The sequence below is a fragment of the Oncorhynchus tshawytscha genome, linkage group LG31 (genome assembly GCF_018296145.1).
Source record: "Oncorhynchus tshawytscha isolate Ot180627B linkage group LG31, Otsh_v2.0, whole genome shotgun sequence".
Lineage (NCBI taxonomy): Eukaryota > Metazoa > Chordata > Actinopteri > Salmoniformes > Salmonidae > Oncorhynchus > Oncorhynchus tshawytscha.
In genome coordinates this window covers 31,650,197-31,677,696 of record NC_056459.1, presented here as the reverse complement: position 1 = coordinate 31,677,696, position 27,500 = coordinate 31,650,197, and the positions used below count along the sequence as shown (strand labels likewise).

The following is a 27,500-nucleotide window of genomic DNA, read 5'->3' as shown; positions in this document are numbered from 1 at the left end:
TTCTTATCCACAGTTGTTTGATATATGATTGGGAGTGTTTCAACTATCACTATCATAGTCCAGTATTATTTAAAAGCTATAGGCATTGAGTCTGAAAGGGTGCACCAGTTTGGCCTTTAAGACTGAATGTCAGTGGTCACCGTCTACCCAGCATGCCCTGTCCCCCTTTGATTTCAGCCTGCTTGTCAAATCGTTTTCTTTTTGTTTTGTTTGTTTGTTTGTTTGTTGTTGTTGCACCTTTTAGTCGATAATTACTTGCAGTTTTGGATGCTTTTTCCAAATGTTATTGTCGTCAGCAATGGTCGTCAAATGTATGATTTCTGCAACGACCACTGGTTTCCTACTAACGGGGAAGTGTTCCCAATAGGAATGATGTTGGATGAGTTAGGCTGTTCTTCGTCAGCTTGCGTTGGTGACGGACACCACTTTTGATTGATAGACTTTCCCAGTCATATATTTTCATTCTCAGTGATGTTATTGACACGTTAATGATGCTGCCCTCTGTTGTCATTCTCATTGTGAGACCTGGACCTCCTTAACAACATAACCTTCACTCTACTGTACTGTACCTCTCTCAGTCACCCTATTCCCTACATGGTTCACTACTTTTAACTAGAGACCTGTGGGACCTGGCCAAATGTAGTGCACTGTATAGGGAATAGGGTGCCATTTGGAACACTGCCTCTGTCACTCATCGTGCTGTTCCTGTATCTAACCATAACCAAATGACTCTCTCTGACCCTCATCTCTGTTGACCTTTGACCGTTGGCTGTGTCCCAAAAGGTACCCTATTACCAACATAGTGCACTACTTTTGACCAGGGCCCGTAGGACTGACCAGGGCCCGTAGGACTGACCAGGGCCCGTAGGACTGACCAGGGCCTGTAGGACTGACCAGGTACCAGGGCCTGTAGGACTGACCAGGGCCTGTAGGACTGACCAGGGCCTGTAGGACTGACCAGGTACCAGGGCCTGTAGGACTGACCAGGTACCAGGGCCCAGGTACCAGGGCCCGACTGACCAGGGCCCGGTAGGGCCCGTACTGACCAGGGCCTGTAGGACTGACCAGGGCCTGTAGGACTGACCAGGTACTAGGGCCTGTAGGACTGACCAGGGCCCGTAGGACTGACCAGGTACCAGGGCCCGTAGGACTGACCAGGGCCTGTAGGACTGACCAGGGCCCGTAGGACTGACCAGGTACCAGGGCCCGTAGGACTGACCAGGTACCAGGGCCCGTAGGACTGACCAGGTACCAGGGCCCGTAGGACTGACCAGGTACCAGGGCCCGTAGGACTGTGGTCTAAAGTAGTGCACCATATAGAGCCTTCAAACTCAACTCTGAACCTGGAAGCCAGTTCCACTGCATTGTTTCATTGTTCCCCTCTAATCAGGGACTGGTTTAGACTGGGACACCAGGTGGGTGATTCCCCTCTAATCAGGGACTGACTTAGACCTGGGACACCAGGTGGGTGATTCCCCTCTAATCAGGGACTGATTTAGACCTGGGACACCAGGTGGGTGATTCCCCTCTAATCAGAGACTGGTTTAGACCTGGGACACCAGGTGGGTGATTCCCCTCTAATCAGGGACTGATTTAGACCTGGGACACCAGGTGGGTGATTCCCCTCTAATCAGAGACTGGTTTAGACCTGGGACACCAGGTGGGTGATTCCCCTCTAATCAGGGACTGGTTTAGACCTGGGACACCAGGTGGGTGATTCCCCTCTAATCAGGGACTGAATTAGACCTGGGACACCAGGTGGGTGATTACCCTCTAATCAGGGACTGATTTAGACCTGGGACACCAGGTGGGTGATTCCCCTCTAATCAGGGACTGGTTTAGACCTGGGACACCAGGTGGGTGATTCCCCTCTAATCAGGGACTGAATTAGACCTGGGACACCAGGTGGGTGATTCCCCTCTAATCAGGGACTGAATTAGACCTGGGACACCAGGTGGGTGATTCCCCTCTAATCAGGGACTGAATTAGACCTGGGACACCAGGTGGGTGATTCCCCTCTAATCAGGGACTGAATTAGACCTGGGACACCAGGTGGGTGATTCCCCTCTAATCAGGGACTGAATTAGACCTGGGACACCAGGTGGGTGATTCCCCTCTAATCAGGGACTGAATTAGACCTGGGACACCAGGTGGGTGATTCCCCTCTAATCAGGGACTGGTTTAGACCTGGGACACCAGGTGGGTGATTCCCCTCTAATCAGGGACTGGTTTAGACCTGGGACACCAGGTGGGTGATTCCCCTCTAATCAGGGACTGATTTAGACCTGGGACACCAGGTGGGTGATTCCCCTCTAATCAGGGACTGAATTAGACCTGGGACACCAGGTGGGTGATTCCCCTCTAATCAGGGACTGATTTAGACCTGGGACATCAGGTGGGTGATTCCCCTCTAATCAGGGACTGAATTAGACCTGGGACACCAGGTGGGTGCAATTAAGTATGAAGTAGAACAGAAAACCAGCAGGCTGTGAACCTCATAGGGTCAGAGTTGAACACCCCTGATATAGAGAATATGGTGTCGTTTAGGACACAGCCATGTCTCTGATTCATGATTATCATCACAATAATAACTGTCGGCTGGCTCAGGACCAAGTATCCTCAGGCACATTGCTGTGTGTGTGTGTGTGTGTGTGTGTGTGTGTACTCCCAGGTTGTGTGCATAAGAGGGCTCCTACTCACACTCACCCCTCATGCATGCCAGCATACCATACTACCACCAGTGAAATGGTCACCTAGGGTCAAAGGGTAAATCTGTCTCTCTCCTTTTGGCAAGGGCTGCTCTTAAAGTACGACGCAACGAGAAGGACACAGCCCTTAGCCGGGGTATATTGGCCATATACCACAAACCCCCGTGGTTCCTTATTGCTATTATATACTGGTTACCAATGTAATTAGAGCAGAAAAAAATGCTTTGTCATACCCAATGTATACAGTCTGATATACCACGGCTGTCAGCCAATCAGCATTCAGGGCTCGAACCACCCATTTTTATAATACATTATATACAGATGTTGGATCTTAACTTGATCACTCTTTTGCCGCCGAGAATTTTCCTGCTGTATCATTAAATTGAAAAAAATGAGTCTTTATAGACAGTCAAATATGGACAGTCAAATATGGACAGTCAAATATGGACAGTCAACTATGGACAGTCAAATATGGACAGTCAAATATGGACAGTCCAGGGATATTTAACCCCCGATCTTGATAAGGAATGACCGTATCAGACACTGTTGGAAAAAATAAATAGGAAAATAATAAAATAATAACACCAACATTAGTTTCCATTCATACAAAGTGTCTGGTAAATTGCCACAGTAGAGTTTCTGTGGTAAACAATTGAAATGCTTTATTTCTATTGTTCAGAATGGTCAAAAGGTTTAGAACACCTACTCATTCCAGGGTCTTTCTTTATTTTACTAGTTTCTACATTGTAGAATAATAGTGAAGACATCAAAACTAAAAATATATATTTTATATTTGAGATTCTTTAAATAGCCACCCTTTTGTCTTGATGAAAGCTTGGCACACTCTTGGCATTCTCTCAACCACGTCACGTCATTCATCCGAACTTCCGAATACTGCCCCCTAGCCCTAAGAAGTTAAACTCTTTACAATGAAGATCTGTGAAGTTATTTGGATTTTTTACGAAATTATCTTTGAAAGACAGAGTCATGAAAAAGGGACGTTTCTTTTATTTGCTGAGTTTATTATACACGTAAGATAATCAACTGCCTCGTTAAATAAAGGTATCAGTAAGGTCTAAAATAGTGAAGTTAGAACCCAACATTATAGAGATGAGATGATGACTTGGAATGAAATAATAAAGTCATCAAATAAAACATATGTAATATAAACAACAACTGAAATATTTAATTAAAGTAATGTTGGTTAATAAGGACAGTTCACTACCATCATGGGACTTGTCTTAATCTGTGTAACATCATTCAACCCACATAATGCAGTGCATTTACTATTTTTTTCTCTCCAATTATTGAAATCGGAAACTATTTTTTTAATAATCTTATTGAAACCAAAAACCAAACCTCAAAAAGCACTAGTCGCTAGGGTAATGGACGAATGTGTCTACTGTACCACTGCAGACTCGGTCTCTCTTTTGTGGAGATTTTATAGCGTTGCCAGTGGCATCAGTTGATTTCGTTATTGTTAGGTAACATTAGTGCCTTTGTTCTGTTGTTCAGTTCTCCTTTAGTTTGCAAATGTATAAAAAGAAAAAGAAAATTTAAATGAAATATCACATTTTACAGAAGTATTCAGACCCCTTTACTCAGAACATTGTTGAAGCACCTTTGGCAGCTATTAGAACCTCAAGTCTTTTTGGGTATGACGCTACAAAGCTTGGCACACCTGTATTTGGGGAGTTTCTCCAATTCTTCTCTGCAGATCCTCTCAAGCTCTGTCAGGTTGGATGGGGAGCGTCGCTGCACAGCTATTTTCAGATCTCTCCGGAGATGTTCGATCGGGTTTAAGTCCGGGCTCTGGCTGGGCCACTTGAGGACATTCTGAGACTTGTCCCAAAGCCATTCCTGCGTTGTCTAGGCTGTGTGCTTAGGGTCGTTGTCCTGTTGGAAGGTAAACCTTCGCCCCAGTCTGAGGTCCTGACCACTCTGGAGCAGGTTTTCATCAAGGATCTCTTTGTACTTTGCTCCGTTCATCTTTCCCTCGATGGTGCCAGGTTTCCTCCAGACGTGACACCTGGTATTCAGGCTGAAGAGTTCAATCTTGGTTTCATCAGACCAGAGAATCTTGTTTCTGATGGTCTGAGTACTTTAAGTGCCTTTTGGCAAACTCCAAGTGGGCTGTAATGTGCCTTTTACTGAGGAGTGGCTTCCGTCTGGCCACTCTACCATAAAGGCCTGATTTGTGTAGTGCTGCAGAGATGGTTGTCCTTCTGGAAGGTTCTCCCATCTCCACAGAGGAACTCTGAAGCTCTGTCAGAGTGACCGTCGGGTTCTTGGTCACCTCCCCCAAGGCCCTTCCACCCCGATTGTTCAGTTTAGCCAGACGGCCAGCTGTAGGAAGAGTGGTTCCAAAATTCTTCCATTTAAGAATGATGGAGGCCACTGTGTTCTTGGCTACCTTCAATGCTGCAGACATTTTTTGGTACCCTTCCCCAGATCTGTGCCTCGACACAATCCTGTCTCAGAGCTCTGCGGACAATTCCTTCAACCTCATAGCTTGGTTTTTGCTCTGACATACACTGTCAACTGTGGGACCTTATATAGACAGGTGTGTGCCTTTCCAAATCATGTCCAATCAATTGAATTTACCACAGGTGGACTCCAATCAGTTGTAGAAACATCTCAAGGATGATCAATGGAAATAGGATGCACCTGAGCTCAATTTCGAGTCTCATAGCAAAGGGTCTGAATACTTATGTAAATAAAGTATTTCTGCAAAAAATGTCTAAACCTGTTTTCGCTTTTTCGTTATGGGCTATTGTGTGTAGATTGATGAGGAAAACAACTCATTTAATTCATTTTAGAATTAAAGGTGTAATGTAACAAAATGTTTAAAAAGTCAAGGGGTCTGAATACTCTCCGAGTGCACCGTATGTAGAGCAGGTTGAGTCAGACAGATAAAAGTTTTGGGCTTCAGTTACCGTGGTACCAGTTCACTGGCAGGGAGCCAGACCGATGCTCTTTCGTGAAACATAACACTTCAATGTTCTCCCCATAGTTTTACCTCTCAGAGCTCCTTTCTACTCTCTGGCTCCGTTTCAAATGGCATGATATTCCCTATGTAGTGCACTTCTTTTGACCAGAACTCTATGGGACTCCCTTATGTACCCTGGTCTAAAGCTAGGGCTCTATATACAAATGTAGGATCTTAATTTGAGCCCGTTTGCAACAGCTGGAAAATAATCCTTCAGCAAACTGATATGTGAATTATAACTTGGATTATAATTAATGGACTTTTTTTTTGTAGGGGTTGATCAAAAATGTTTTACGACAAATCAGCTTTTTAAACCTACACATTTTATTTTCCTGCAGTTCTCAGCAACAAAATAATGATCAAATGAAGATCCTAGGCAATGCAGATTCTGTTCAGAACAGATGTGGTTTATGAATAGTCATTAACCAGGAGAATCTAGTCTAATAGGTGCTGTATTTGATCTCTCTGATCACGGTCCCAACATGTGGTAGATTGGTAATGGGAAATGACTCAATCACCTTCTGCACCATGGGTATGGACAGGCACGGATACTAGACGGAGATGTATCGTCTAAAGTTCAATCTACATAGGAGGGAATAGAGTGGAGAGAACACAGGACAGTCTGTTGTTTGTCTATAGGACAGCATGTGGTCTGGATGGACTAAGGCCTGTTGTTTGTCTATAGGACATCATGTGGTCTGGATGGACTAAGACCTGTTGTTTGTCTATAGGACATCATGTGGTCTGGATGGACTAAGGCCTGTTGTTTGTCTATAGGACATCATGTGGTCTGGATGGACTAAGGCCTGTTGTTTGTCTATAGGACATCATGTGGTCTGGATGGACTAAGACCTGTTGTTTGTCTATAGGACATCACGTGGTCTGGATGGACTAAGGCCTGTTGTTTGTCTATAGGACATCATGTGGTCTGGATGGACTAAGGCCTGTTGTTTGTCTATAGGACATCATGTGGTCTGGATGGACTAAGGCCTGTTGTTTGTCTATAGGACATCATGTGGTCTGGATGGACTAAGGCCTGTTGTTTGTCTATAGGACATCATGTGGTCTGGATGGACAAAGGCCTGTTGTTTGTCTATAGGACATAATTTGGTCTGGATGGACTAAGACCTGTTGTTTGTCTATAGGACATCACGTGGTCTGGATGGACTAAGGCCTGTTGTTTGTCTATAGGACATCATGTGGTCTGGATGGACTAAGGCCTGTTGTTTGTCTATAGGACATCATGTGGTCTGGATGGACTAAGGCCTGTTGTTTGTCTATAGGACATCATGTGGTCTGGATGGACGAAGGCCTGTTGTTTGTCTATAGGACATAATTTGGTCTGGATGGACTAAGACCTGTTGTTTGTCTATAGGACATCATGTGGTCTGGATGGACTAAGGCCTGTTGTTTGTCTATAGGACATCATGTGGTCTGGATGGACTAAGGCCTGTTGTTTGTCTATAGGACATCACGTGGTCTGGATGGACATAAGGACTGTTGTTTGTCTATAGGACATCATGTGGTCTGGATGGACTAAGGCCTCGTTGTTTGTCTATAGGACATCATGTGGTCTGGAGGCCTGTTGTTTGTCTATAGGACAGCATGTGGTCTGGATGGACTAAGGCCTGTTGTTTGTCTATAGGACATCATGTGGTCTGGATGGACTAAGACCTGTTGTTTGTCTATAGGACATCATGTGGTCTGGATGGACTAAGACCTGTTGTTTGTCTATAGGACATAATTTGGTCTGGATGGACTAAGGCCTGTTGTTTGTCTATAGGACATCATGTGGTCTGGATGGACTAAGGCCTGTTGTTTGTCTATAGGACATTACGTGGTCTGGATGGACTAAGGCCTGTTGTTTGTCTATAGGACATCATGTGGTCTGGATGGACTAAGGCCTGTTGTTTGTCTATAGGACATCATGTGGTCTGGATGGACTAAGACCTGTTAGAGCCTGTTGTTGTCATGTTGTTTGTCCTCTTTGAGAGGGGCAGGCCTGTTCCAACTTCCAACTGCATTTAGTTTGATATGATAAGCAAATCATCAATCACATTGCGTTCTGCTGAACTTGTAACTGTGTCATTACCAGTCACTTCCCCAAATAATGACATCCTTCCCCCTTCCTATCTGGGGGCTTCACCCTTTTGCCCTTCCTTGCTATCTCTTTCTGCCTTCCCCTTAAACTATCCCCTCTGTCTCTACTTTATCTATCACGGACTTCCCCTCTGCTATCTGTCTCTACTTTATCTATCATGGACTTGTCCTCTGCTCTCTGTCTCTACTTTATCTATCACGGACTTCTCCTCTGCTCTCTGTCTCTACTTTATCTATCACGGACTTCTCCTCTGCTCTCTGTCTCTCTTTTTCTTTCTCGCCCTCCCAATCTCTACCCCTCCTTTCTCTCTCCCCACCCTCTCCCCACAATCCACCCCTCTCCACCTCCCACTCTCTCTTTCTCTCTCATCTCATCCCCCTCTGTCTCGCCCTCCCTCCCCTGTTCCTACACCCTCTCTCCACCCCTCCTACTCTCCTCTCCCCTCTCTCTGTCCCTCCCTTTTCTCTCTACCCCTCCTACTCTCCCTCCCCTCTCTCTGTCCCTCCCTTTTCTCTCTACCCCTCCTACTCTCCCCTCCCTCTCTCTCTGTCCCTCCCTTTTCCCTCTCTCTACCCCTCCTACCTCTGTCCCTCCCTCCCTCCCCTCCTCTCTGTCCCTCCCTTTTCTCTCTACCCCTCCTACTCCCTCTCTCCCCCTCCCTCCTCTCTCAACCCCTTCTACTCTCTGTCCCTCCCCCCTCTCCCTCCTCCCAGGACCTGGATAAGACCCAGGCAGAGATTATGCGTCACCACACCAGTATCAGTGAGCTGAAGAGAAGCTTCATGGAGTCTGTTCCGGAGCCGCGGCAGAGCGAGTGGGACAAACGCCTGTCCACCCACTCACCCTTCCGCACGGCCAGCATCAACGGACAGCTGCAGCCAGGCACTGACGGGGTGAGTCAAAACCAACACAACTAAAAATTGAAGTCAATAGTGCCAAAATGGGTGACCTGGCTAGTGTACCATTGAGTTTGCTAGATAAATTGCCAGGGTTAAGGGCTCTAAGGCTCTTCTTGAGATTGTTATATTCCTATAGAGTCAACAGAACAACAGAACAAGCAGTCTTGGTAAAGAACAGAGAGACAGAGAGACATAGTAGCCCATGGTACTCAGAGAGACAGAGGGGTCTTTATTCTCTCTAGCCCCACTTATAGCACTACCAGGATTCCTGACAACAATAGGATGTTTTGAAGTGAAAGATGGTACTTTTGACTCGACTTTTTGCATTTGCTGGCACAAGTTTACCGACAAGGAGGTTCTGTTCATGTGTTGACTTTCTTTGGGCAAATGTTATTGCTTTAATGTTTTCTAATTGTTACTTTGGATTGCACATTAGTCATTAGTCCCAGTAGGGTTTACTGTGGTCTTTTCTCACGTCATTCAGTAGTTGTTTATGACACAAATCAACGTCTAATCACTAGTCTAGAGGATGCAATCATCTCAGTTTCAGTTTTTGACGCAAATCAACGTCTAATCACTAGTCTAGAGGATGCAATCATCTCAGTTTCAGTTTTTGACGCAAATCAACGTCTAATCACTAGTCTAGAGGATGCAATCATCTCAGTTTCAGTTTTTGACGCAAATCAACGTCTAATCACTAGTCTAGAGGATGCAATCATCTCAGTTTCAGTTTTTGACGCAAATCAACGTCTAATCACTAGTCTAGAGGATGCAATCATCTCAGTTTCAGTTTTTGACGCAAATCAACGTCTAATCACTAGTCTAGAGGATGCAATCATCTCAGTTTCAGTTTTTGACACAAGTCAATGTCCAGTTTCTAGAGAATGGCAGTCAAATTACCCACTTTACAGGGCTGCTGTGCTGTGTTCATTTAAAATACGCCTAATATATTTAGTTTCCTCATACTTGGTAGAGAGATATAGAGGATCTTTCATTCCCTAAGGATATACTGTGTACAAGGGTCATAGTCAGTAGAAATGAACGTTTCAGTTTCATCAAGTGTTCATCAGGGTCTCTGTGTTTGTGGATCTCAGTGTGTACAGTGGATGCAGTGCAGACTCTTGGAGTCTCTTTCCCTGTGTATATTCATGTGTGTGCGTGTGTGCGTGTGTGTGTGTGTGTGTGTGTGTGTGTGTGTGTGTGTGTGTGCAGGTGAGGACGGCCTCCCTATCACCTGCATACAGAGTAGTTGGTGGCGTATCAGAGATAAAGGTACTCCAATTCAGTCCTTACTGGCCGTACAGGGGCTGGGATATGTTGGGTTTGGCTGGGCTGGGTTGTGCTGAGCTGAGCTGGGTTGAGCTGAGCTGGGTTGAGCTGAGTTGGGTTGAGCTGGGTTGGGCTGAGCTGGGTTGGGTTGGGCTGAGCTGGGTTGGGTTGGGCTGAGCTAGGTTGGGCTGAGCTGGGTTGGCCTGAGCTAGGTTGGGCTGAGCTAGGTTGGGCTGAGCTGGGTTGGGCTGAGCTAGGTTGGGCTGAGCTAGGTTGGGCTGAGCTGGGCTTGGGTCGGGCTGAGCTGGGTTGGCTGAGCTGGGTTGGGCTGAGCTGAGCTGGGTTGGGCTGAGCTGGGCTGGGCTGGGCTGAGCTGGGTTGGGCTGGGCTGGGTTGGGCTGAGCTGGGTTGGGCTGAGCTGGGTTGGTCTGAGCTGGGCTGAGCTGGGTTGCGCTGAGCTGAGCTGAACTGGGCTGGTTGAGCTAGGTGGACTGGGCTGAGCTGGGCTGAGCTGGGCTGAGCCGGGTTGGGCTGAGCTGGGTTTGAGCTGGGTTGAGCTGGGCTCGGTTGGGCTGAGCTAGGTTGCGCTGAGCTGAGCTGAACTGGGCTAGGTTGAGCTGGGTTACGCTGGGCTGGGGCTGGGTTTAGCTGAGCTGGGTTGGGCTGAGCTGAGCTGGGTTGAGCTGAGCTGGGTTGGGTTGGGCTGAGCTGGGTTGAGCTGAGTTGGGCTGGGCTGGGCTGGGCTGGGTTGGGTTGGGCTGGGCTGGGTTGGGCTGGGCTGGGTTGGGCTGGGTTGGGCTGGGCTGCAGTAAGAGAACATTAGCTGGCGGTTCTTTACCAGCTAACAATAAAGAACAGACCATGTTGTGTATGGCAGCTTTATGGACTCTGTGCATGGCTGCTGTATGGAGTCTGTGTGGCCGTGACCTTAAGCAAGGCAAGAGAATCAGCTGTCTATCTTCACCCACAGGACTGTACTCTCTCGCCCCCGGCCCCGCCCCCGCAGCCGCGGTGACTACCTTTTTAGGTGTCTACTTCCAAGCCACAGACCCTAATCTTTCCCAAACCTCGCCCCCTCACCACTGCCCCCGCTCCATGATTGGCTGCTGCCAGCTTTGTCTTCCTGCTTTGATCTGCCAATCAAATCGCATGGCTGGGTTTGACCCGATAGTAGTGAAGCTGCATGACTCTGTGATGATGATGGTGATGATGATGATGGTGGTGTCTGACGTAGTGATGAGAGACTGAAAAACAAAAAACGCAAACCAAAAAACAAACAGCGACAACAACAACAACAGAACTGACCCCCTCCTCCTCCTCCTCCTCCTCCTCCTCATTTCATTGTCTCTCCTCCACCCTGACCTGTATCCCTCCCTCACTGGTTGTTTTATGTTTTCTCTGTCTCCTCCCTCGATCTCTCCCCCCTCATATGTGTCATCTCTTAATTTCCTCCTCCCCTTCCTCCTCCTCTTTTTTCTATTCCTCCTCCTCTTCTTCCTCTTCTTCCTCCTCCTCCTCCTCTTCCTCTCCCTCCTCTTGCTCCTCCTCTTCTTCTTCATGTTCCTCCTCTTCCTCCTCATCCTCCTCTTCCTCATCCTCATCTTTCCCCTTCTCCTGCCCTGCCTCATAGTCATATCCACTCCCTCCTCCTCCTCCGTATCCTCCACCTCCTCCTCCTCCACCGCCACGCCCTTCTCCTGACGAGGATCTGGAGACCCAGAGAGGTGTTTGGGCCTTGGGTCACCGAACCTCACCGCTCCCCTCCCTTCGCTCCTCAACTGCCATGGGGCTGAAAATACAGTTTTACTCCCAGACTTGAAGCTGCCTCCAGCTACCTGGGTATTCTGCCTAGCCCAGACCCTTATCCTGTCCTATCTATGTACCTGAAGACTCCTGCAGTAGAATAAGCACTCCCATCAGAACATTGCTAAACTTTTACCCCCAAAAAAACTTTTCTTCACTTTCAATCTGTATTGAGTGTGGGCATGTTTATACGATTAGGCCTCTGAATGGAGATGATAATATTTAACAGTTTTTTGTCTAAAAGATCACTGAAAAAATACACCATTCTAGAATAATACACTAGTCTGGTGATTTGACAAGCAGTCTTGTCTTCATGAACACATTACCAACAAATCCCAAATATGAGCCTGCCAAGTCTCGATAGACCTCAATTTGATAAGCTCATCACTTTAAGGCAGGCTTGTTGACTGATTGACTATATAAGATTCAGTGAGGAGTAGATCACACTGTGATGTAGCCAACCTGCACCAAGCCAGTTTCTATGGTGGTTCTCCCCCAACGGTGTCTGATCCAAGACGTTGCACTGCCAAACAAACAGTTTGCACTAGCTAGCATTTTACCTACCAGAGAATGCCTTTATCCAATCTAACCCCAGCCATTCAATCTAACCCCAGCCATTCCATCTAACCCCAGCCATTCAATCTAACCCCAGCCATTCAATCTAACCCCAGCCATTCAATCTAACCCCAGCCATTCAATCTAACCCCAGCCATTCCATCTAACCCCAGCCATTCCATCTAACCCCAGCCATTCAATCTAACCCCAGCCATTCCATCTAACCCCAGCCATTCCATCTAACCCCAGACAGTCAATCTAACCCCAGGCATTCAATCTAACCCCAGCCATTCAATCTAACCCCAGCCACCCAATCTAACCCCAGCCATTCCATCTAACCCCAGCCATTCAATCTAACCCCAGACAGTCAATCTAACCCCAGCCATTCAATCTAACCCCAGCCATTCAATCTAACCCCAGCCACCCAATCTAACCCCAGCCATTCAATCTAACCCCAGCCACCCAATCTAACCCCAGCCATTCAATCTAACCCCGGCCATTCAATCTAACCCCAGCCACCCAATCTAACCCCAGCCACCCAATCTAACCCCAGCATGGAGGAGCAAAGCCCCATAAAACCTCTCCAGCCCCAGAACTGCTGCTGCCACCACTGCCCTGGTCAGACCACCCTGGACCCTGACCCTCATTGCCTAGAGCCGGAGATCCTGAGTCTGGCTGAAGCTCAGTGATGGGACCTACCACTCACTACTATCAAAGGTCACTCACTACTATCAAAGGTCACTCACTACTGCCACCACTGCCTCCCCTTCTGCCCTCCCTTCAACAGTAGATCATTTCATTACAGCATCACATACCACCACTCTCCTGCTCCTCCCCCTCCCTCCTCCCCCATCCCATCCCTTCCCCTTCTCCACCTCCCTCCCCTTGTCCCTCCACCTCCCTCCCCTTGTCCCTCCACCTCCCTCCCCTTGTCCCCCTCCTCCACCTCCCCCCTTGTCCCCCTCCTCCACCTCCCTCCCCTTGTCCCCCTCCTCCACCTCCCTCCCCTTGTCCCCCTCCTCCACCTCCCTCCCCTTGTCCCCCTCCTCCACCTCCCTCCCCTTGTTCCCCTCCTCCACCTCCCTCCCCTTGTCCCCCTCCTCCACCTCCCTCCACTTGTTCCCCTCCTCCACCTCCCTCCCCTTGTTCCCCTCCTCCACCTGCCTCCCCTTGTCCCCCTGTCCCTTCCCCTCCTCCACCTCCCCCCCTTGTCCCCCTGTCCCTTCCCCTCCTCCACCTCCCTCCCCTTGTACCCCCATCCCTTCCCCTCCTCTACCTCCCTCCCCTTGTCTCCCTGTCCCTTCCCCTCCTCCACCTCCCTCCCCTTGTCCCCCCGTCCCTTCCCCTCCTCCACCTCCCTCCCCTTGTCCCCCTCCTCCACCTCCCTCCCCTTGTCCCCCCGTCCCTTCCCCTCTCCTCCACCTCCCTCCCCTTGTCTCCCCCGTCCCTTCCCCTCCTCCACCTCCCTCCCCTTGTCTCCCTGTCCCTTCCCCTCCTCCACCTCCCTCCCCTTGTCTCCCTCTCCCTTCCCCTCCTCCACCTCCCTCCCCTTGTCCCCCTCCTCCACCTCCCTCCCCTTGTCCCCCCCGTCCCTTCCCCTCCTCCACCTCCCTCCCCTTGTCTCCCCTGTCCCTTCCCCTCCTCCACCTCCCTCCCTTTGTCTCCCTGTCCCTTCCCCTCCTCCACCTCCCTCCCTTTGTCTCCCTGTCCCTTCCCCTCCTCCACCTCCCTCCCCTTGTCCCCCCGTCCCTTCCCCTCCTCCACCTCCCTCCCCCGTCCCCCCCTCCTTCCCCTCCTCCACCTCCCTCCTTTGTCCCCTGTCCCCCTCCTCCACCTCCCTCCCCTTTGTCTCCCCCCGTCCTTCCCCTCCTCCACCTCCCTCCCCTTGTCTCCCCGTCCCTTCCCCTCCTCCACCTCCCTCCCCTTGTCTCCCTGTCCCTTCCCCTCCTCCACCTCCCTCCCCTTGTCTCCCTCTCCCTTCCCCTCCTCCACCTCCCTCCCCTTGTCCCCCTTCCTCCTCCACCTCCCTCCCCTTGTCTCCCTGTCCCTTCCCCTCCTCCACCTCCCTCCCTTTGTCTCCCTGTCCCTTCCCCTCCTCCACCTCCCTCCCCTTGTCTCCCTGTTCCTTCCCCTCCTCCACCTCCCTCCCCTTGTCCCCTCTCCTTCCACCTCCTCCACCCCTCCCCTTGTCCCCCCCCTCCTCCACCTCCCTCCCTTTGTCCCCCTGTCCCTTCCCCTCCTCCACCTCCCTCCCTTGTCTCCCTGTCCCTTCCCCTCCTCCACCTCCCTCCCCTTGTCCCCCCGTCCCTTCCCCTCCTCCACCTCCCTCCCCCGTCCCCTCCTCCCCTCCCTCCCCTTGTCCCCCTGTCCCTTCCCCTCCTCCACCTCCCTCCCCTTGTCTCCCTGTCCCTTCCCCTCCTCCACCTCCCTCCCCTTGTCTCCCTGTCCCTTCCCCTCCTCCACCTCCCTCCCTTTGTCTCCCTGTCCCTTCCCCTCCTCCACCTCCTTCCCCTTGTCTCCCTGTCCCTTCCCCTCCTCCACCTCCTTCCCCTTGTCCCCTGTCCCTTCCCCTCCTCCACCTCCCTCCCCTTGTCCCCCCGTCCCTTCCCATCCTCCCCTACTCCCTGCCTGTCGGTTGGCCATTCCCCCACATGTCTGTTCATTGTTTTCTGTCTCTCTTGGTCTCCCGTTGCTGAACACAGCGAGGGAAGCGTCCTCTGTTTGAATACCAGGTAAAATTACTGAGACAGCAACAGCAGGCCTCCTCGCCCTCCGGGGGACCACCGCTCCTCAGACACCACTATCTACAGGAGGAAGAAGATTATACTTCTGAGGAGGACGAGGCTCGGGGCCGGGGGAACATTCTGAGGGTCTCTATCGAAATGCCTGAGGAAGAGCAGGAGGAGGAGGAAGACAGGGTCAATGGGCCCTCAGCCTGCCAGTTGTACCCAGCCATGCTCCAGCTACAACCGTCCCATGTATCCTTCTCTCTCCTGTCTGGACTGCTGGTCATGTTTCTCACTCTGTGTTGGCTGGTGTTTATCTGACTGGCCGGTCCGGTGGACAGAGAGAGAGGGCCCTCTACTGAAATGAACAACCCAGTGACTGGCCGGTCCGGTGGACAGAGAGAGAGGGCCCTCTACTGAAATGAACAACCCAGTGACTGGCAACCCAGTGACTCCGGTGGACAGAGAGAGAGGCCCTCTACTGAAATGAACAACCCAGTGACTGGCTGGTCCGGTGGACAGAGAGAGAGAGGGCCCTCTACTGAAATGAACAACCCAGTGACTGGCCGGTCCGGTGGACAGAGAGAGAGCCTGGTCCGGTGGACTTTACTGAAATGAACAACCCAGTGACTGGCCGGTCCGGTGGACAGAGAGAGAGAGCCCTCTACTGAAATGAACAACCCAGTGACTGGCCGGTCCGGTGGACAGAGAGAGAGAGCCCTCTACTGAAATGAACAACCCAGTGACTGGCCGGTCCGGTGGACAGAGAGAGAGGGCCCTCTACTGAAATGAACAACCCAGTGACTGGCCGGTCCGGTGGACAGAGAGAGAGGGCCCTCTACTGAAATGAACAACCCAGTGACTGGCCGGTCCGGTGGACAGAGAGAGAGGAACAACCCAGTGACCCTCTACTGAAATGAACAACCCAGTGACTGGCCGGTCCGGTGGACAGAGAGAGAGAGCCCTCTACTGAAATGAACCACCCAGTTACTGGCCGGTCCGGTGGACAGAGAGAGAGAGCCCTCTACTGAAATGAACCACCCAGTCAAGTAGCCTTGTTTAAGGACAGAGACAGAATTATCTTCTGTCTTCTATTCTGTGTTCCGTCATCTGACTCCAACACACAAAGACAGACAGACAGACAGACAGACAGACAGACAGACAGACAGACAGACAGACAGACAGACAGACAGACAGACAGACAGACAGACAGACAGACAGACAGACAGACAGACAGACAGACAGACAAAGCCCAGACAGACAGACAGACAGACAGACAGACAGACAGACAGACACAAAGCCCTATTGAACATTACTCTGAGTGAATTACCAGGTTATTTTGCATTAAGGACAATGGCGTTGTTGTCCTTGCCAGCACTTTTTTTCCAGGAAGTGTGTTGAGAGCTGTATTTGGCCTTGCGCCCTTGACTTATATCCGGACTTCAAGGATCTTCTACAACTTTTACTTACAATACTCCATGGTGAAAAGAAAACACAACACTGACTCTTCACTGCTTGTGTTTAGCCTGTTTGACTACTGTTTATTTTCTCCCTCTGTCCACAGAATCTTAAACTTACACTTAAGTTGACGTCACACGATGCAAAATGCATCATAGCGGCTGTATTTCTGTATATTGAAAGTGATATATCTTGAAAACTTGATTGCTGACACGCAAAACATTTTGGGATTATATCAACAATCAACTAATGAAACAAATACCAAAATATCGTTTTTGGGTGGAGTTTTCCTTTAAGCTACATTTTTTACCTTAAGTCTCTCGTTTTTCAGGGGGCTTTTCCTTTCAGTGGAAGTTAGCGTCCATCCCTTAGTGTTTCAATCAATCAGTGTAGTGCAGTGTCTCCTGGACAGCTCTGCTGTATGGCACGAGATTATTTCAATCTAAGGCCAGCCGTCTCTCCAACAGCCTGTGAGATCTGTATTGCTGATCTTGGATCAGGTACCGACCACTTATTCATTATGATTTAAAAGGAAAAACTGACCCTAGATCAGTACTCCTGCTCTGAGACGCTACAGCAGAGAGCTAATGTTTGTCTGCCACTGAGCTGCATCGGCTCTCGTCTATGTTGACGTTTTTCTAGGCAAGAGCAGACGGGACAGACGGGATAGACGGGATAGACAGGATAGACGGGATAGACGGGACAGACAGGATAGACGGGACAGACAGAATAGACGGGACAGACAGGACAGATGGGACAGATGGGATAGACAGGACAGATGGGATAGACAGGACAGATGGGACAGATGGGATAGACAGGACAGATGGGATAGACAGGACAGATGGGATAGATGGGATAGACAGGACAGATGGGATAGACAGGACAGATGGGATAGACAGGACAGATGGGATAGATGGGACAGACAGGATAGACGGGACAGACAGGATAGATGGGACAGATAGGATAGACGGGACAGATGGGACAGATGGGATAGACAGGATAGATGGGACAGACTGGATATACGGGACAGACAGGATAGACGGGACAGACGGGATAGATGGGACAGATGAGATAGACAGGATAGATGGGACAGATGGGACAGACTGGATAGACGGGACAGACAGGATAGACGGGACAGACGGGATAGATGGGACAGATGAGATAGACAGGATAGATGGGACAGATGGGACAGACTGGATAGACGGGACAGACAGGATAGACGGGACAGACGGGATAGATGGGACAGATGAGATAGACAGGATAGATGGGACAGATGGGACAGACTGGATAGACGGGACAGACAGGATAGACGGGACAGACAGGATAGACGGGACAGACGGGACAGACAGGACAGACGGGACAGACAGGACAGACAGGTTGTATATAAGAGAAGAACCCCTGACTTATTACTATTCTCACCATAGGGCGCTCATGTAACTAAAATGACCTTTAAACCCATGTTGCTGTTGTTGCACTCATAAAGGCAAGGGGATGCATTCCAAATACCACCCTATTCTCTATATAGTGCCCTACTTTTGGGATGCAGAGACGGTATACTTGGTGCACTTGTTTACCTGACTGACATCACTACCGGTAACCAAAAAGGAACACTGGTTGCTAAGCATTCCACTACTGTTGATGGTTGCCTGCCACTTTGTCATCTGCTTGCTTTAAATCAAACCTGCGTGTCCTAACAATCACTGCCCACTGCCTGCCCCTCTTACCAGAGAGAGAGAGAGAGATTGAGAAAGTGTCTTTGTCCAGAAAAGATGGTGCTTTATTTTTCAAACTGATTTAAACCACGATAATACGTAACAACGACATCTATCAACCCACTTGCTGATTACTCATCCAACTAGGTGAGTTTGGATTGAAGATACTGTATGTGTCAATGCTTGACTAGTTTAGAGAATTTTGGAATGTCTTCCTATATGAAATACCACCACTCATAGACTGAGTCTAAAGCCATTGAAATGCTATTTGAAAAGTGTACTCTCAAAGGTCTGTCTGGATCCTGGCTAGTCCTTACAGCACAGTTGCACTGTTAGAAATACTATGGAAAAGTATTGTTTACCAATGGAGTGGTGGTGGAAGTGTATTCAATAACTGTGTGCATGTGAGTACATGTCCTGTTCCTGTATTAGTTCCTCTTCCTGTATTAGTTCCTGTTCCTGTATTAGTTCCTGTTCCTGTAATAGTTGGTGTTTGTGTATTAGTTCCTGTTCCTGTATTAGTTAGTGTTTGTGTATTAGTTCCTGTTCCTGTATCAGTTCCTGTTCCTGTATTAGTTCCTGTTCCTGTATTAGTTGGTGTTTGTGTATTAGTTCCTGTTCCTGTATTAGTTCCTGTTCCTCTATTAGTTGGTGTTTGTGCATTAGTTCCTGTTCCTGTATTAGTTGGTGTTTGTGTATTAGTTCCTGTTCCTGTATTAGTTGGTGTTTGTGTATTAGTTCCTGTTCCTGTATTAGTTGGTGTTTGTGCATTAGTTCCTGTTCCTGTATTAGTTCCTGTTCCTGTATTAGTTGGTGTTTGTGTATTAGTTCCTGTTCCTGTATTAGTTGGTGTTTGTGTATTAGTTCCTGTTCCTGTATTAGTTGGTGTTTGTGCATTAGTTCCTGTTCCTGTATTAGTTCCTGTTCCTGTATTAGTTGGTGTTTGTGCATTAGTTCCTGTTCCTGTATTAGTTGGTGTTTGTGTATTAGTTCCTGTTCCTGTATTAGTTGGTGTTTGTGCATTAGTTCCTGTTCCTGTATTAGTTCCTGTTCCTGTATTAGTTGGTGTTTGTGTATTAGTTCCTGTTCCTGTATTAGTTGGTGTTTGTGTATTAGTTCCTGTTCCTGTATTAGTTGGTGTTTGTGCATTAGTTCCTGTTCCTGTATTAGTTCCTGTTCCTGTATTAGTTGGTGTTTGTGCATTAGTTCCTGTTCCTGTATTAGTTCTTGTTCCTGTATTAGTTGGTGTTTGTGTGGGTAAATGTGTGTATGACTATTATAACACATGATCTATTATTATAGAAACTTAGGTCACCAGAAAGATGGACATTTTTATTATGTTCACTGTGAAACTGACCGTAGGAAAGTCTCAATGTTGATCTAGTATGTGTTTTAATATCATTCACAATTTATTTGTATTAATATCGTAATGTTAGTCAGAGTCTATGAGGATTTATTTAAACCGTAATGAAAAGTGAAGGTCATTTGGCGACTGTAAAATAAAGACATCTAATTAGGCATGCTAACTTTGGGTATCTGTACTGTATCTGTAAGTCATTTAGAGGTGATTACAAACCGTATATATATTTCTACTGTATATATATATACTATATATATATATATGTATGTATATATATATATATATATATATATATATATGTATGTATATTACTACCGTATGTATATTACTACTGTATATATACAGTATTACTACTAAATATAATTACTACCGTGTGTATATATATATATATATATATATATATATATTCTGTTTCATGCTATATATATATATTGTCCTGTATATATATTACTACCATGTATATATATACTACCATGCATATATATTGCTACTGTGTCTGTATATATTTCATGTATATATATTGCTACCATGTATATATATATTACTATCGTGTATATATATTACTACCGTGTATATATATATATTACTACCGTGTATATATATATATATTACTACCATGTATATATATTGCTACCATGTATATATATATTACTACCGTGTATATATATTACTACCGTATGTATATTACTACTGTATATATTACTACCTTTTATATATTGCTGCTGTGTATATTACTACCGTGTATATATATTACTACCGTGTATATAGATTACTACTGTATATATATATATTACTACTGTGTATATATACTGCTACTGCTGTTCTGTTTCATGCTGTGGTGTCCTGTATATGTATATATATTACTACTGTGTATATATTACTACTGCTGTTCTGTTTCATGCTGTGGTGTCCTGTATATATATATATATTACTACTGTTGTTCTGTTTCATGCTGTGGTGTCCTGTATACTAAGAAGTGACAGATGTATTCATTTTGAATGTCTGCTTTTAGATTCTATGTTGGACTTTTTTGATGGGGAGGGTGTTTTGTCTGATCACTAAATTAGGGATATCCATTCTTTCCATAGTGTTTGAAAACTTTAATTTTATTATTATTTTTCTGGGGGGGTCTGTTTTGCTGCTAATTAGGGAACTCCCCTCCACCCTCTGATGTTGACTCTTTAATTAGGGAACTCCCTCCACTACTCTGATGTTGACTCTCTAATTAGGGACCTCCCCTCCACCCCCTCTGATGTTGACTCTAATTAGGGAACTCCACTACTCTGATGTTGACTCTCTAATTAGGGACCTCCCTCCACTACTGTTGACTCTCTAATTAGGGAACTCCCCTCCACCCCCTCTAATTAGGGGGTCTGTTTTGCTGCTAATTAGGGAACTCCCCTCCACTACTCTGATGTTGACTCTCTTAGTAGGGAACTCCCCTCTACTACTCTGATGTTGACTCTCTAATTAGGGAACTCCCCTCCACTACTCTGATGTTGACTCTCTAATTAGGGAACTCCCCTCCACTACCCTGATGTTGGCTCTTGGTCTCTAACTTGACTTTGAAAAGGACGACACAGTGTGAAGATTGCCCTGTTTTGAACAGATGTCCAGCATGCACTCTGCTATAGCTGTCATATCACATATCTGCTCCTTTCATGGGCTCAAAATTATATCCGACTTGAATAAGTGAACGAAATCAAATGACTTTCTTTTTTTATCTTGTGGGCTCGCTCTTGCTTTCTGTCTCTACACCACTCTCTTTCTCTGTCTCTTCCTCTCTCTCTTTCTCTGTCTCTCTCTCACCCTCTAACTCTCACTCTCTTGGTTTCTCTCTCTCACTCTTTCTCTGTCTCTCTATCTCTGTCTGTTTCTCTGTCCCTCTTATTCTCTCTGTTTCTTCCTCCCTCACTTCCTGGCAAAGAGTTTGAGATGAAAGATTAAAAAGCGAAATGAAAGTTATTTATGATCCCTCTAATTTGCATAATCTGCATATCTGAGCGCTAGTGTGTGGATAATTGGCGTGGCAGGTTGCCATGGAGCCCGCTGTGGGCTTGATCCTCCTCTCCATCGTCCCAGGGGGGCGCTCTTATTATGAAAAGCACACGGCTCGTCCCCCGGGACTAGTCAGGTTACTTTACAGTGTTTTATCACATTGGGTAAAAAAAAAATCCTAGGCAAGTCAGTTAAGAACAAATTCTTATTTACAATGACGGCCCAGTGGGTTTAACTGCCTTGTTCAGGGGCAGAACGACAGATTTTTACTGTGTCAGCTCGGGGATTCGATCTTGCAACCTTTCGGTTAACTAGTCCAACGCTCTAACCACTAGGCTGGCTGAATCCCAAATGTCACCACATTCCCTGTGTAGTGCTCTACTTTTGACCAGAGTACTATGTGCCCTATAGGGCCCTGGTCAATAGTAGTGCACTACATAGGGATTAGGATACTTCTATGGGCCCTGGTCAACAGTAGTGCACTACATAGGGAATAGGATGCTTCTATGGGCCCTGGTCAACAGTAGTGCACTACATAGGGAATAGGATGCTTCTATGGGCCCTGGTCAACAGTAGTGCACTACATAGGGAATAGGATGCTTCTATGGGCCCTGGTCAACAGTAGTGCACTACATAGGGAATAGGATGCTTCTATGGGCCCTGGTCAACAGTAGTGCACTACATAGGGAATAGGATGCTTCTATGGGCCCTGGTCAACAGTAGTGCACTACATAGGGAATAGGATGCTTCTATGGGCCCTGGTCAACAGTAGTGCACTACATAGGGAATAGGATGCTTCTATGGGCCCTGGTCAACAGTAGTGCACTACATAAGGAATAGGATGCTTCTATGGGCCCTGGTCAACAGTAGTGCACTACATAGGGAATAGGATGCTTTTATGGGCCCTGGTCAACAGTAGTGCACTACATAGGGAATTAGGATGCTTCTATGGGCCCTGGTCAACAGTAGTGCACTACATAGGGAATAGGATGCCAGTTGGGTCGTAGTTTTGTCTCTGTGCTGCAGCCCATCCTCTGGAGAGCTCTCTCTCTCTTTCAAAACAACACAATTACACTTTTCTCTCTCTTGACAATGTTTCTCCCTCAACTTAATTGTTTGTTTTTGTTTCTTGAAAAAAAAAACTATAGCAGTTATTTTTTTCCCCTTTTTATTTTTAGATTGAGAATAATGTGTTCTCGCTAGAGTACGAAGGTTCAGTTTGAATAAGCACACACTTCATGAATCATCATTTTTCACAAGAAGCATATTTTGTTAAGCGATCGCAACAGTTTCTTCTGTCTCCAACCCCTAATCTACACTTAGTTTTAAGTAGATTGTCTGAGACACTGGGATGGGATGATAGTTCTGGCTAGAGCCACACCTTCAGCACAAGAGGAATGGATAGACAGGGGATAGTCACAGAGAACGAACAGGGGATAGTCACAGAGAACGAACAGGGGATAGTCACAGAGAATGAACAGGGGATAGTCACAGAGAACGAATCAAATCGAATCAAATGTATTTATAAAGCCCTTCGTACATCAGCTGATGTCTCAAAGTGCTGTACAGAAACCCAGCCTAAAACCCCAAACAGCAAGCAATGCAGGTGTAGAAGCACGGTGGCTAGGAAAAACTCCCTAGAAAGGCAGGAACCTAGGAAGAAACCTAGAGAGGAACCAGGCTATGTGGGGTGGCCAGTCCTCTTCTGGCTGTGTGGAGATTGGAGATTGTGGAGATTATAACAGAACATGGCCAAGATGTTGAAATGTTCATAAATGACCAGCATGGTCAAATAATAATAATCACAGGCAGAACAGTTGAAACTGGAGCAGCAGCACGGCCAGGTGGACTGGGGACAGCAAGCAGTCATCGTGTCAGGTAGTCCTGAGGCATGGTCCTAGGGCTCAGGTCCTCCGAGAGAAAGAAAGAGAGAATTAGAGAGCATACTTAAATTCACACAGGACACCGAATAGGACAGGAGAAGTACTCCAGATATAACAAACTGACCCTAGCCCCCCGACACATAAACTACTGCAGCATAAATACTGGAGGCTGAGACAGGAGGGGTCAGGAGACACTGTGGCCCCATCCGATGACACCCCCGGACAGGGCCAAACAGGAAGGATATAACCCCACCCACTTTGCCAAAGCACAGCCCCCACACCACTAGAGGGATATCTTCAACCACCAACTTACCATCCTGAGACAAGGCCGAGTATAGCCCACAAAGATCTCCGCCACGGCACAACCCAAGGGGGGGGCGCCAACCCAGACAGGAAGATCACATCAGTGACTCAAACCACTCAAGTGACGCACCCCTCCTAGGGACGGTATGAAAGAGTCCTAGTAAGCCAGTGGCTAAGACCCTGTGATAGGGTTAGAGGCAGAGAATCCCAGTGGAAAGAGGGGAACCGGTCAGGCAGAGACAGCAAGGGCGGTTCGTTGCTCCAGAGCCTTTCCGTTCACCTTCCCACTCCTGGGCCAGACTACACTCAATCATATGACCCACTGAAGAGATGAGTCTTCAGTAAAGACTTAAAGGTTGAGACCGAGTTTGCGTCTCTTACATGGGTAGGCAGACCGTTCCATAAAAATGGAGCTCTATAGGAGAAAGCCCTGCCTCCAGCTGTTTGCTTAGAAATTCTAGGGACAATTAGGAGGCCTGCGTCTTGTGACCGTAGCGTACGTGTAGGTATGTACGGCAGGACCAAATCAGAGAGATAGGTAGGAGCAAGCCCATGTAATGCTTTGTAGGTTAGCAGTAAAACCTTGAAATCAGCCCTTGCCTTAACAGGAAGCCAGTGTAGGGAGGCTAGCACTGGAGTAATATGATCAAATTTTTTGGTTCTAGTCAGGATTCTAGCAGCCGTATTTAGCACTAACTGAAGTTTATTTAGTGCTTTATCCGGGTAGCCAGAAAGTAGAGCATTGCAGTAGTCTAACCTAGAAGTAACAAAAGCATGGATTAATTTTTCCGCATCATTTTTGGACAGAAAGTTTCTGATCATTGCAATGTTACGTAGATGGAAGAAAACTGTCCTTGAAACAGTCTTGATATGTTCTTCAAAAGAGAGATCAGGGTCCAAAGTAACGCCGAGGTCCTTCACAGTTTTATTTGAGACGACTGTACAACCATTAAGATTAATGAACAGGGGACATTCACATGGTATGAACAGGGGATAGTCACATAAAATGAACAGGGGATAGTCACAGAGAATGAACAGGGGATAGTCACAGAGAATGAACAGGGGATAGTCACAGAGAATGAACAGGGGATAGTCACAGAGAATGAACAGGGGATAGTCACAGAGAATGAACAGGGGATAGTCACAGAGAATGAACAGGGGATAGTCACAGAGAATGAACAGGGGATAGTCACAGAGAATGAACAGGGGATAGTCACATCGTATGAACAGGGGACTATGGGTCATAGGTCATCGTGGGTCTTGACACGTCTGTGCTAGATGGGTTGGGAGAGAATACTGTATGTGGAGAAACGTGTATGAATGATGTATATAGTATTCTGTCATACTACAGAAGGTTCTGATATATCTAGTATGGAGTTAGAGAGAGTGGTTGGGAAGTGAGGATACGACAAACTCAATATTCACCGTGTGTATTCTCCCTCTCCTTACAGCCTAACGTGGTGAAAACACAGACAATCACCATCTCCGACGTGTCTAACTCCCTGCGAGGAGACGTCTCTAACAAGGAGGTCCCCATCGTGCACACTGAGACCAAGACCATTACCTACGAGTCAGCGCAGGTGAGAGGGATCAATATTTATTAAATAAATCCCTTTATTAACCCAATGAGTTTGTTTTAACAGTGAACTGGGTCATATTCATCAGGCTACCCAAACCGGGAAAAAAGTTTTAAAACATCTTGCAATGTAAAATTAAAACAAGCATTTCTTATTGGACAATTGCTGATAGTCCCTCCCTGTTTCAGTGTGTTTTCTTCCTTTTGGTGCCTAATGAACTTGATCCTGTTGTCTTTCTCACAGCCGGTAGACAATGTACAATCGTGGCCAAAAGTTTTGAGAATGACACAAATATTAATTTTCACGAAGTCTGCTGCCTCAGTTTGTATGATGGCAATTTGCATATACTCCAGAATGTTATGAAGAGTGATAAGATGAATTACACTTAATTGCAAAGTCCCTCTTTGCCATACAAATGAACTGAATCCCCCCCAAAATATTTCCACTGCATTTCAGCCCTGCCACAAAAGGACCAACTGACATGTCAGTGATTCTCTCGTTAACACAGGTGTGAGTGTTGACGAGGACAAGGCTGGAGATCACAATGTCATGCTGATTGAGTTCGAATAACAGACTGGAAGCTTCAAAAGGAGGGTGGTACTTGGAATCATTGTTCTTCCTCTGTCAACCATGGTTACCTGCAAGGAAACACGTGCCGTCATCATTGCTTTGCGCAAAAAGGGCTTCACAGGCAAGGATATTGCTGCCAGTCAGATTGCACCTAAATCAACCATTTATTGGATCATCAAGAACTTCAAGGAGAGCGGTTCAATTGTTGTGAAGAAGGCTTCAGGGCGCCCAAGAAAATCCAGCAAGTGCCAGGACTGTCTCCTAAAGTTGATTCAGCTGCTGGTTCGGGGCACCATCAGTACAGAGCTTGCTCAGGAATGGCAGCAGGCAGGTGTGAGTGCATCTGCACGCACAGTGAGGCGAAGACTTTTGGAGGATGGCCTGGTGTCAAGAAGGGCAGCAAAGAAGCCACTTCTCTCCAGGAAAAACATCAGGGACAGACTGATATTCGGCAAAAGGTACAGGGATTGGGCTGCTGAGGACTGGGGTAAAGTCATTTTCTCTGATGAATCCCCCTTCTGCTTGTTTGGGGCATCCGGAAAAAAGCTTGTCCGGAGAAGACAAGGTGAGCGCTACCATCAGTCCTGTGTCATGCCAACAGTAAAGCATCCTGAGACCATTCATGTGTGGGGTTCCTTCTTAACCAAGGGAGTGGGCTCACTCACAATTCTGCCTAAGAACACAGCCATGAATAAATAATGGTACCAACACATCCTCCGAGAGAAACTTCTCCCAACCATCCAGGAACAGTTTGGTGACGAACAATGCCTTTTCCAGCATGATGGAGCACCTTGCCATAAGGAAAAAGTGATAACTAAGTGGCTCGGGGAACAAAACATTGATATTTTGGGTCCATGGCCAAGAAACTCCCCAGACCCTAATCCCATTGAGAAATTGTGGTCAATCCTCAAGAGGCGGGTGGGCAAAAAAAACAACCAGAAATTCTGAGAAACTCCAAGAATGGGATGTGATCAGTATTCATAGTGGCCCAGAAGTTAATTGACAGCATGCCAGGGCGGATTGCAGAGGCCTTGAAAAAGAAGGGTCAACACTGCAAATATGGACTCTTTGCATCAACTTCATGTAGTTGTCAATAAAAGCCTTTGACACTTATGAAATGCTTGTAATTATACTTCAGTATTAAAAGACACTGAAGCAGCATACTCAAAAGTTTTGGCCATGACTGTAGTCCTAAATGAACCCCTTTTCTCCCCCTTGTGTTAACATAGTGTCTCCTTCAGCCCGTAGACAACACGGCAGAAAGGGACTCTGGAGTGCTGCTGAGTGCCCAGACCATCACCTCAGAGACAGTCAGTACAACCACCACCACTCAGATCACCAAGGTACGTCCTGGGCTTCCTGACCTAGGATCACTTTTGCCTTTGTAGATGTTTTACATTAACATTTTAGTCATTTAGCACATGGGAGGTACCTAAAATGTTTTGCTTCGTGGCCCACCAATCGAGATGTCTTTTGAGTGGCGACCCACCATAAGGGTTGAGCAGTGAACAAACATACACATAGTTGAAGTGTACCTATGATGAAAATTACAGGCCTCTCTCATCTTTTTAAGTGGGAGAACTTGCACA

The 27,500-nt window shown here is 47.2% G+C and overlaps 1 pseudogene; it reads left to right on the top strand.

Annotated features, from left to right (window-relative positions):
- LOC121841504 overlaps window positions 1-27,500 on the top strand; it is a 180,853-nt pseudogene that overhangs the window by 141,478 nt on the left and 11,875 nt on the right.